We start from the raw sequence: 12,480 nt of genomic DNA, 5'->3' as shown, positions 1-12,480 counted from the left end.
AGAGACTCTTCTTGGAGTTAAACGCCAGCTTTTGTGCCAGTTTGGGCGTTTAACTCCCATTTGGGTGCCAGTTCCGGCGTTTAACGCTGGGATTTCTGAGGGTGACTTTGTACGCCGGTTTGGGCCATCAAATCTTGGGCAAAGTATCGACTATCATATATTGCTGGAAAGCCCAGGATGTCTACTTTCCAACGCCGTTGAGAGCGCGCCAATTGGGCTTCTGTAGCTCCAGAAAATCCACTTCGAGTGCAGGGAGGTCAGAATCCAACAGCATCTGCAGTCCTTTTTGGTCTCCGAATCAGATTTTTGCTCAGGTCCCTCAATTTCAGCCAGAAAATACCTGAAATCACAGAAAAACACACAAACTCATAGTAAATTCTAGAAAAGTGAATTTTAACTAAAAACTAATAAAAATATACTAAAAACTAACTAGATCATAACAAAAACATACTAAAAACAATGCCAAAAAGTATACAAATTATCCGCTCATCAGAACCCCAAACCTTGTGACAATGTTTCTGTATAAGAACTTCCAACTTCTTTGAGCAGTGGCATTAGCTAGAGGCTCTGCCTCAATCCATTTTGTAAAGTAATCTACATCTACAATAAGGAACTTGACTTGTCCCAATCCTTGGGGAAAGGGTCCTAAGAGGTCGAGTCCCCATCTTGTGAATAGCCAAGGTGATGTTATGCTGATGAGCTCCTCTGGTGGGGCGATGTGGTAGTTAGCATGTTTCTGACATGGTGGACATGTCTTTACAAACTCGGTTTCTTCTTTCTACAAAGTCGGCCAAAAGAACCCGGCTCGGATTACTTTTTTGGAGAGGGCTCGTGCTCCTAGGTGATTGCCAAACATGCCGCTGTGTACTTCTTCCAAAACCTCCTTTGTGTTGGAGGTCGGCACACATTTTAACAGGGGTGTTGAAATCCCTCTCTTGTATAGAGTATTGTTTATGATAGTGTAGTATTGCGCCTCCTATTTTAGTCTCTTCGCCTCCTTCTTTTCTATAGGGAGTGTCTCCAATTTGAGGTAGTTGATTATGGAGGTTATCCATCCATGATCCTGACCTGTTATGGTTAGGACCTTTTCTTTCCCCAAGATTGATGGGCTTTGCAGTACTTCCTGGATGAGACTTCTATTATTACCCCCTGGTTTGGTACTAGCTAATTTTGAGAGTGCATCAACTTGAGCATTCTGTTCTCGAGGTATATGGCAGACCTCATATTCCCGGATCTGTCTGAGTTGTTCCCTGGTTTTGTCCAGGTATTTTTTTCATGGTGGAGTCCTTAGCTTGGTAGCTCCCTACTATTTGTGAGGTGACGACTTACGAATCGCTGAAGATGATAAGCTTTTGAACTCCAACCTCCTTAGCCAGCCTCAAACCAGCTAGCAATGCTTCGTATTCGGCCTGGTTGTTTGACGTAGGGAACTCAAATTTTAGGGAGAGCTCGATTTGGGTCCCCTTATCACTTTCTATTATCACACCTGCACCACTCCTGGTTTTATTTGAAGAGTCGTCTACATAAAGATTCCATTTTGTAGGAGTTCCCGGGGTGTCAGTGTACTCAGCAATGAAGTCGGCCAAATACTGTGACTTGATGGCGGTCTGGGTTTCATACTAAAGATCAAACTCAGATAGCTCGACTGCCCATTGTAGAATTCTTCCAGCTCGACCTTTCCCTTTTATGGGTTGGTTGGTCTGAACTTTGATGGTATGAGCTTGAAAATATGGGCGGAGTCATCGGGAGGTTAGTATGAGAGCATAGGTGAACTTTTCTATTTTTTGGTAGTTCAGTTCAGACCCTTGTAGGGCTTTGCTGATGAAGTAGATGGGTTATTGTCCACTTTCAACCCCTCTGACTAGTGCTGAGGCTATTGCCCAATTTCCTACTACGAGGTATAATACAAGTGGTTCTCCTTCCCATGGTCGAGTTAGACTAGGTGGTTGTCACAGGAACCTTTTGAAATCTTGGAAAGCTTGTTTGCATTCTAGTGTCCATTCAAACCTCTTTCCCTCCATTGAGTTGTTGTACCTCTTTGACGCAGGTCGGACTCTTCATGTCTAGTATGGCCCGGTATTTATCCGGATTCACCTGAATTCCTCATTGTGTTAGCAGGAAACCCAGAAATTTGCCAGCTTCTACTGCAAAGGTACACTTTGCAGGGTTAAGTCGCATGTCATGCCTTCTTATGGTGTCGAACACTTGGGAAAGGTCGGACAGTAACAACTCCTCATTTTGTGTTTTCACGAGCATGTCATCCACGTATACCTCCATGAGTTTCCCTATATGGTCTGCGAAGACTTTGTTCATTAATCTTTGGTAGGTAGCTTCTGCATTTTTGAGTCCGAATGGCATGACGACATAACAATAGTTTGCTTTTGGAGTTAGGAATGAGGACTTTTCCTGATCAGGTGGATACATTATGATTTGATTGTATCCTGAATAAGCGTCCATGAACGAGAGGTACTTGTATCCGGAGGAGGCATCCACTAGAGTATCGATATTTGGGAGTGGATAGGGATCTTTTGGGCAAGCTTTGTTGAGATAGTGTAGTCGGTGCACATCTGCCACTTCCTATTTGATTTTTTCACCAAGACGACATTAGCTAGACATAGTGGGTATTTGACTTCTCTTATGAATCCTGCCTCCAGTAGAGCTTGTACTTGTTCTTCCACAGCTTGGGATCTTTCGGGTCTGAGTTTTCTACGTTTCTGTTATACTGGCCGAGATCCTGGGTATACTGCCAGCTTGTGGCACATTAGTTTGGGGTCTATGCCCGGCATGTCTGCAGCCTTCCATTCGAAGAGGTCGACATTATCCCTTAAGAACTGTATCAGGGGCTCCTTTACATCTTTCTTTAGGGTTGCCCCAATATTTGTCGGTTTGTCCAGGGTGTCTCCGATCTGAACTTCTTCAATCTCGCCCTCAGGTTACGAACGAAGTTCTTCCCGATCTCGAATTCCACCGAGCTCGATGGTGTGGATTTCTTCTCTTTTTCCCCTGAGGTTCAGACTTTCGTTGTAACAACGTCACGCTATTTTCTGGTCTCCTTTTTTCGTAGCAATCCCCTCTGGAGTAGGGAACTTCATGCATAGATATGGAGTTGAAACTACTGCGGCGAGCTATTCAGTGTTGTCCGACCTATCAGGGCGTTGTAGGCTGAGCTTACGTCGACTACGATGTAGTCTATGTTGAGTGACCTTGATCGGGTTCCCTTTCCAAAAGATGTGTGTAGCGAGATGTATCCAAGCGGTTGGATTGGAGTGGCTCCTAGTCCAAACAAGTTGTTTGGATATGCTCTGAGCTCTTTCTCCTTCAGGCCGAGTTTATCGAAGGCGGGTTTAAACAAGATATCCGCCAAGCTTCCTTGGTCCACCAATGTGCGGTGGAGGTTAGCATTGGCCAATATGATAGTGATGACCATAGGATCGTCGTGTCCCGGGATGATGCTGCCGCGTCTTCTTGGGTGAAAGTAATAGTAGGGAGGTTGGGTGATCCTTGTCCTCCCTCGACATGATATACTTCTTTAAGGTGTCTTTTGCGAGATGATTTTGAGATCCCCCCTCCTGCGAATCCTCCGTTTATCATATGAACATGTATCTCTTGGGTGGAAGGTGGTCGTTCTCCTCGTCCGACCTCTTCGTCCCTTCTTCTTTTTCGGGGCTCATCTGATTTGTTGGCTAAATACCGGTCTAGTCGTCTTTCTCTTACCAATTTCTCAATAATATTTTTTTAAGTCAAAGCACTCGTTGGTAGGATGTCCATAGATTCGGTGATATTCACAGTATTTTGTCCGATTTCCTCCTCCTTTCTTGCTTTTGAGTGGGCGAGGTGGTGGGATCTTCTTGGTATGGCATACTTCTTGGTAAACACCCACAAGAGACACCCGGAGGGGAGTGTAGTTATTGTATTTTTTAGGCTTCTCGCCGTATTAATCTTCTTTTTTCTTGGACTCTTTATCCTTATCCCGGGAGGAATAGGAGAATCCGAATTTTGAGGTCTCTCCTAGTCGAGAGTTTTCCTCTATGTTGATGTACTTCTCAACTCGTTCCTGCACTTCATTCAGAGATGTTGGATGTTTCTTTGATATGGAGTGACTAAAAGGTCCTTCTCGCAGGCCATTGATGAGACACATAATGGCTGCTTCCATTGGTAGGCTTTATATGTCCAGGCATGCTTTGTTGAACCTCTCCATGTAGCTACGAAGACCCTCCCGATCTCCTTGCTTGATCCCTAATAGGCTTGGGGCGTGTTTGGCTTTGTCCTTCTCGATGGAAAATCAGGCAAGAAATTTCTTGGCCAGGTCGTCGAAACTTGTGATGGATCTTAGGGGTAAAGTGTCGAACCACTTAATTGCTGTCTTTGTTAGGGTTGTTGGGAAGGCTTTGCATCGAATAGCGTTCGAGGCGTCGGTGAGATACATTCTACTTCTAAAATTACTGAGGTGATGACTTGGATCTGATGTGCCATCGTACGGGGTCATGTCGGGAGCTTTGAAGTACTTTGGGACTTTGGCTTTCATAATCTCTTTAGTGAATGGATCTTGATCTTTATGGGAGCTATCTTTGGGATCAGGCTAGATGGTTTTTGTTTTAAGGTCGACTTCGAGCTTTAGGATCTTGTCCTCTAACTCTCGGCACTGCCTAGCTTTCGTCCGAAGGTCCCTCTCGACTTTTCGTTGATGTTAGGCCTCTTTTTCGAGTTGTTTGAGGCGATCTTGTTGAGCTTGAAGCGCCTCCATATTTTTGTACTTGGCGAATTCTTGTCTTTGTTTGGTTGAGAAGTATCGTATAGTGTCCGCGTTCTTATGCGACGTCCTGTTTTCTAGATCAGAGTTGTGGTCGTTGTCAATGTTATCTGCCATGATGATGGGATGACTTCCAGGGTCCCTGGCAACGATGCCAATGTTCCGAGGGTTACCTGAAACTGTAGGTCGATCTCGGACGAGATCTATGGTGGTGGCCAGAGCTGTTGTGTCCGACTTGTTGGACTTGAGGGCGCAGCTGATCCTTCATCACCGGTGGGTGGTGGTACCTGCAAGAGACTTCGATGCTTAAGTTAGCATGGGCTTTAAGCAAGTTTTTTAGTAGAATCCGAGTATGAGTTATACCTGGGTGCTCCAGTGAATTTATAATGGTGTAGAGTGACCTTTCCGGAGAGAAGATAGTTTATCTTATCTTATCTTTGAGTGAAGTCATCTTATCTTCAAGGGAAACCGCCTTTATCTTTCTATGCCTTGGCTGCCTTTAGATTTGGGCCGTGTTCCCTTTTTGGGCCTACCTGGGCCTTTGTAGTGATTTGGCTGAACTCTTTGGAAAGAGGTTGGGTGATCCTGACCTGAAGAGGTCGGTCGACTTGCCGTCAATTAGCCCGGGTAATACAGCTCGACTCAGGGCATGAACAATATCCTAAACCATGTTTTTCAAACAATGGTCTTTGCTTTGCAAGTAATTTATTCAAGTTGCTAGAACTTTGAGAAAATTTTACTAAATCACTATTCAATCTTTTAATCATATCAATTAATCTTTCATTTTCAGCAATAAGCTCTTGAGAAAGATCCTTAATATGCTTTCCTTTTAGTTTCTCAAGTTCAGATTTCAGAAATCTATTTTCTTCAATAATGTCCAAAGAACATTCAGTTTTCTTCACCTTTTCTTTCAAGAAATCATTTTCAGCTTTCAACATATCTTTTTCAGATTTTTGCATTTATTTTATTTGTTCAGCAACTTTTCAGAATTGAGGGTGAGATCATCTATGATAACATGTAAATCATCTATGGACAGGTCATAGTATTTTACCTCATCAAGTTGATCATCTCCAGCCATGAAGCAGATTTGAGCTTCGCATTCGAAGTCTTCTTTCTCATCCAAATTGTTCTCAAGATCCTTCCAAGATGCCATGAGCACTATCTTCTTTTCTCTCTTTCCTTTATCCTCCTTTTTGAGTTTCGGACAGTTGTACTTGAGATGCCCAGCCTCCTTGCAGTTGTGACAAATCATTTTGCTCATGTCCTTCTTTTACTCCTTTCAGCTTGAGCCCTTGTACTTGCCTTTGTTCCTCATTAGCCTTCTAAGTCTTTTAGCAAAAAACACAAGTTAATCATCTGAAAAACTGTCACTAGACTCACTTTCTTTTGATTCAACTTTTGATTTAAGGGCTATTCCCTTTTCCTTTGAGTCTTGGCTTGTGTGTGTGGTTTCATAGGCAAGAAGTTTCCCTCTCATCTCATCATAGGTTATGGGACTTAGGTTATTACTCTCGGCTAGGACAGTTGCTTTTGTTTTCCATTCTTTTATGAGGCTTCTAAGGATTCTTCTCACTAGTGCTTGTTTTGTGTGAGTTAAACCCATAGCATCAAGGCTGTTTATTATAATTGAGAATCTCTCACACATTTGATTAATACTTTCTCTATCCTTCATGTTAAACATCTCATACTCTTTTTGCAGTATATCAATCCTCATTTCTTTGACTTGCTTGGTGCCTTCGTATGTAACCTGGAGTTTCTCCCAGATTTCTTTGGCCGTCTTGCATCTTGATGCCTTTTGATACTCCTCAAAGCTGATAGCACAGTATAGAAGATTGATGGCTTTCGCGTTCGGTTCCACTTTCTTTTTGTCCTCGTCATTCCATTCATTTTCTTCTTTTGGAATCACCACTCCATCAGCACTTGTCTTTGTTGGAATTTTGAGGCCGCTCACAACAATCTTCCATATGTTATAGTCAATGGATTGAATGAAGATTCGTATCTTCTCTTTCCAGTAGGCATAGTTCTTCCCGTTGAAGAAGGGAGGCCTGTTGTTTGACTAGCCTTCTATTAGAGTATAGGCAACTATGGTTGTGCCCAAGTTGTTCGCCATTGAACCTTTGCTCCAAGCTGTGAAGCTTGATTCTTGAGACCTTAGCTCTAGATACCAATTGAAGGTTATAGAAGGCCTAAATAAGGGGGGTTAAATCTATGACCTTCTTTTACTTAATTGGATTAAGCCTTTAATTACAAACTTTCAATTAGAAGCTATTTGAACTGTGCAGCAGAAACTTTATGCGACAATTTCATTTTGTCTCATAAATGTTAGAAAATAGAATTCAGAGAAAGAGAATAGAAATAACAAAGGCATGTAACCTGGTTCAGTTGCCTTGTGCAATGGAACCTACATCCAGTCTCCACCACAACAGTGGTGAAATTTTTACTATAGTTAAAGTATTAGATACACCAATACTTAGGATTCACTAAATCTGTTCTCTCTCAAGTTCTCATCTAACTTGACTTGGTTATGCTAATAGCTAACTCTTCCACACTAAGTGCTAACCTAACTTAGTAACGGGCACCTCACAGGTACAAGATACAAGACAAATGAAACAACCTAAAGAAATCTGAAATGACTCTAGACTCTTCTCTCAAGTGTTTCACTCTTCCTTTTAACACTTATAGGCTTTTTCTTGATTTCTCTCTTTTAGCTTTTTACCTCTCAAAAAATTATAGAAAGATATACATTAAAAATAAAATACAAATTATAAAACATGAAAGAGATTGATGCTTCAACAGCCTCTGTTGCTATAAGTTGAACCGGATTCAGCTGACTCTGATTAAGTTCTTTACTTGGCGGAATACTTCTTTAACTATAAAACACTCTCCAAAGTTGATGAACTCTACGGAGAAGCTCTTCAGAACAAACTCAAAATCTAGTTCTCTCTCCTAGTCTTCAGAAAATAAAATTTTCTTATTTGTACCTCTTTCAAAATTGTTGTCTTGATTTTTTTTGAGTCAACTCCTTGGACTTTGAGCTTTGATAATCCATCCCTTCACTTTCTTCAATCAACCCCTAAATTATGGATTTCATTTCTAATTTTCTCATTTGACCGAGGTCAACTGAGCAGCAAAGGATTGTTGTTCAGTGATAAGCTCCAAATCCACACCATTAAGAATGTGCTTTGGCTCCAAGTAACATTGTGGACCATTGATTTACAGCAGCATAGATCAAAGATTTCTTTCTCCATTTATCCTAAAGTGGTGTCGCAGAAAGTTGGAGAAGGAGTGAAGAAAATAAAATACATGCAAATAGAAATGAATCACCTTTAACTTCTTACTAAGCCTAGCTCATTTTGATTTGGGTAATTAGGCACTAACTTTTGAGTTTTACCTTTCTCTTTCTTTCTTCTTTAATGAAATGAGCAAGAAGAACGAAGCTCTCTCTGTCTCTCTCTTTCTTTCTGATTCTTACCGAAGTAAACATGTGAGCGTTGGAATTTGGAGAGCTTTAGCACATGACGAAGTCTTCTTGGACTTGGGTTGGATTCGTTTCATTCAGCCCAAATATTTTCTCTGCAATCTTTTCTATGGCCTTTGAGTATTGGAAACCCACCGAAGATCTTGTTTCTATTTTTATTTGTTTGGGCTACTAAAACTTTGATTTTGGCTTGCATCACTTAATCAATTGCAATCAAAACTAATTGGGTATTTAACTCTAATTCATCAATGTTTGTCATCATCAATTAAGTTAGTTAATTTCTTAACTCAACAATATTTTTTGCCAAATTTGGATCAGATTGTCCATTCAATATTTTTTTCAAATCAAGTCAATACGTGTTTAGAATTGGTTGAAGATAATGAAATCAAGGATTACTATAGTGATATCAGCTCTTTTAATTTATTTGCTAAGGTTTCTCCCAATAAGGGAGAAGTGTAAAGGAGAGCCAAGATCAGCTTGTGTGATAGTCCTCACTCATTCTCTTTCTTATTCTTCTTTCATTGTCTATTCTTTTCATCACTCTTCCTTCATCCTTCAAAAGAAATTATAGCAAATATAGAAATTAGCAGTTAAACAGAATATTCACATACACAAACCAAATAAAATATGCACACTTAAACAATTTCACATAGAAGCATATGATGTATGTCTAGTGCTAAACAGACCATGAGCTCATGTGTCAGTTGGTTGTTCACACTCGATAACATCCCTAAGATAGGCATTACGTATCGCCGTCCCTATATCAGAAAACATCCCCTCCATGAGCGTTACGTATCAACGTCCTCATGGGGGGATCATCCTTCAGGTCTCAAGTGAGCATTATGTATCATCATCCTCACTGAGCCGTATTCACAGTCTCACGTGAGCATTACGTATCGCCATCCCCACTGAGTTGTACACTCAATCTCAAGCGGGCGTTATGTATCGCTATCCCCACTGAGTCTCACTCACCATATCTCAAGTGAGCGTTACGTATCGCCGTTCTCACAAGATTGTGCTCAATAATAATCACACAAGCGGGACAAAACATCTGTCCTTGCCAGTTAACAATCATTATTGATTTCAAATACGCAAGGGTGGCTATATGATTGATGAGTAATGAGTTAGTGTTTGATGAGTCATGATAATATTTGAAATGGTTTTGTTTAGATTGGGTTGAATTTGGTTTGGAAAACTTGAGTTTTGAGTTTTTGGAAAAAAGTGATTTTTAACCAACTTCTACAGATCATAACTTGAGTCTTGAATTTTGGATTTGAATGAAATTTGATTCAAATTAAAGATAATTTCAAGAGCTTTAAAACGGCTTAGAGTTTGTGAAAATCATAGTTTTGTAGAGGAAGTTATGAATATCGAAAGTTAGGTGTAGAAAATTGGTTTTTATGACTTAGCAGCTTTTTGAGAAAAAGGAGGAGTTGCGTACACAAGCATCCACACACGACGCGAGATTCATTCACTGCCTTGATATCTCGCGTACACGAACATGGTCTCGCGTACGCAGACTTGAAAATTTGGATGCCTGCGTATGCGAAAGTCCCCCTCTGTTTTTGTAAGAACCGCAATTAATTAACCGTTTAATTAAAGAATTAAATGGCCCAAAATAGGTTTCAAAAATTTAGAATATTAATTAGAAAATATAAATATGATTTTTGGACTCAGTATATTTTTTGAGTTGGAAAATGTAATTTTCTACGAAAAACCGTACAAAAATGCGAACCGGTAAATTAACCAGTCATACTGGCTTAAACTGTCCGGTACTGTGCGAGAATAATAAAAATAGTAGAAAACCTTTGGAAAACATTTAGAATTAAAAATTGGGCACTAATTTTAAAGATTTGGCCCAAAGTTGGCCAAACAGACCAAAAATGCTAACAGGTTGGACCGGACCCAATTTAGGCCCAAACCCAACATATATAAGTTCATTAATGAACCCATTTTAGCCACATTCATCCTCAAATACCACATATACCAGCTGCATGAGTTGAGAGAGAAGAGAGGAAGAACACTTCCTCACTCTTTTGGCTATATCTCGAGCTACGCTGCTCCGATTCGCGTGCCGTCAGCGGCTACGCGAAGCTCTTGTCAAGCCCGTCACTTCTAACTAAGTATTATGGTCAGATTCTCGAAAATCTCTGCCCAGTTCTCATCCCTAAGAAATTCAAATTTTTGGGTTTTGGTTTTAAGTGAAATTGTGTGTTTTGGTTGTTAAGGTGCACTTTAGCACTTGGTTGCTATTAGATTTTGCTCCCAAAATTGTTAGGCAAGGTAAGAAATCCCAAATCACTTGTGATTCTATGAATATATGGAACCCTAAGTATTGATTTTTATGAATTAATTGTATATAGCTTGATTATTGAGATATTGGGAGTATTTGGATTTGAGTTGGTGGCTTGCTTGTGGTTAAAAACTTGTTGGGCACATATTTGGTGTTTTGCACATATTGGAGATCGGCCAAGGTATAGTTTCGGTTTCTTCTATGTAATATGTAATATCTCTGGACACTTAGACTAGTGGACTATAGGATAAGATTAAAATTGAATGTGGATGATTATGATGTATGATGACTTTGAGTTTATGTTGCATGATGATGGATTATTGATGTCGTGTTAAGATTGGTGTTGGGTGACTATTATGATAATGATGGGTGGTAAGTGATGGATTTGTGTATCAGGAATTATTGAGGTGTGATGTTTTTGTGTATTTTTTGAGAGATTAATGAATTGATTGATGATTTGGTATGAAAATGATGAAAATGTGAATTTTAGGTTGTGGAATGACTTGGAGGATATGTGAAAATGATCTAGGCACATTATGACTATTTTTTTTGTGACTTCATTATGACTGTTTTGAATGTGCAATAGGTGATTTTGGATTGAGATTTTGGTAAAATTGAGGTTTAGAGATTTCTCATAAAAATGGATTTTTAGTGAACTTCGACAAATCATATCTTGAGCTACGATTTTTGAAATTGCTTGAATTTTATATCAAATTAAAGATAATTCAGATAGCTTTAAAACAATATAGATTTTGTAGAAATCTAAATTTTTTAGAGAAATATATGATCGTTAGAAGTTGGTGTCAAAAATCTGAATTCTGTGATGTTGCAGAATTTGTGATTTCTGGTTTGTGTGCGCACGCACACTACTGTGCGCGTGCTCTGAACAGTGGCTATGTTTTGACTTGTGCGTACGCATAGATTTTTGTGCATGTACATCCTGTAAAATTTTGAAAACGTGTGTACGCACACACTGGTGCGCACGCACACACAAGGAGATGCATTCTATTGAGAGCGCTAGCACACTCTGGTGCACACACACACCCTGCAAAATGTGCAAGTTATGCATATGCACAACATTGTGCGCACGCACACGCTGGAAAGTGTATTCTATTGAGGGCATTTGCACGTATCTGTGCGCGCGTTTAAAATGAAAAATTTTACCTTCTGTGTACCCACACCTCTATGTGTACGCACACTTCTCGAAAATTTTTATGGGAGTGTATACGCACAACCCTGTGTATACGCACAACCCTATGTGTACGCACACTGCCCTATTTTTCAATGAAAACCTTGTTTTTAACTATTTTACCTTCCCGACAAGCTTGTTCCGTAACACTTATCTAATATTTTTTAAGCTTGTTTTTAGGCGTTGGTGCGCGAAATTGTGAACAATACTTTTCACAACTCTCATAATCCCCGGTCATGAACCCCAAAAACTTGGTGTTCAATACCATGGCATTACACAACTTTGCACAACTAACCAGCAAGTGCACTGGGTCGTCCAAGTAATAAACCTTACGCGAGTAAGGGTCGATCCCACGGAGATTGTTAGTATTGAAGCAAGCTATGGTCATCTTGTAAATCTTAGTCAGGCAAACTCAAATGTATATGGTGATGAACGAAAATAACACAAAGGTAAAGATAGAGATACTTATGTAATTCATTGGTAGGAACTTTAGATAAGCGCATGAAGATGCCTTCCCTTCCGTCTCTCTGCTTTCCTACTGTCTTCATCCAATCCTTCTTATTCCTTTCCATGGCAAGCTTGTGTAGGGTTTCACCGTTGTCAATGGCTACCTCCCATCCTCTCAGTGAAAACGATTGCATATGCTCTATCACAGCACGCGGAATTCATCTGTCGGTTATCGGTCAGGCCAGAATAGAATCCATCGATTCTTTTGCGTCTGTCACTAACGCCCCGCCTGCTAGGAGTTTGAAGCACGTCACAGTCATTCA

This window comes from Arachis duranensis, chromosome 2, assembly GCF_000817695.3.
Source record: "Arachis duranensis cultivar V14167 chromosome 2, aradu.V14167.gnm2.J7QH, whole genome shotgun sequence".
Taxonomy (NCBI): Eukaryota; Viridiplantae; Streptophyta; class Magnoliopsida; order Fabales; family Fabaceae; genus Arachis; species Arachis duranensis.
Note: the sequence above shows the minus strand (reverse complement) of the source record.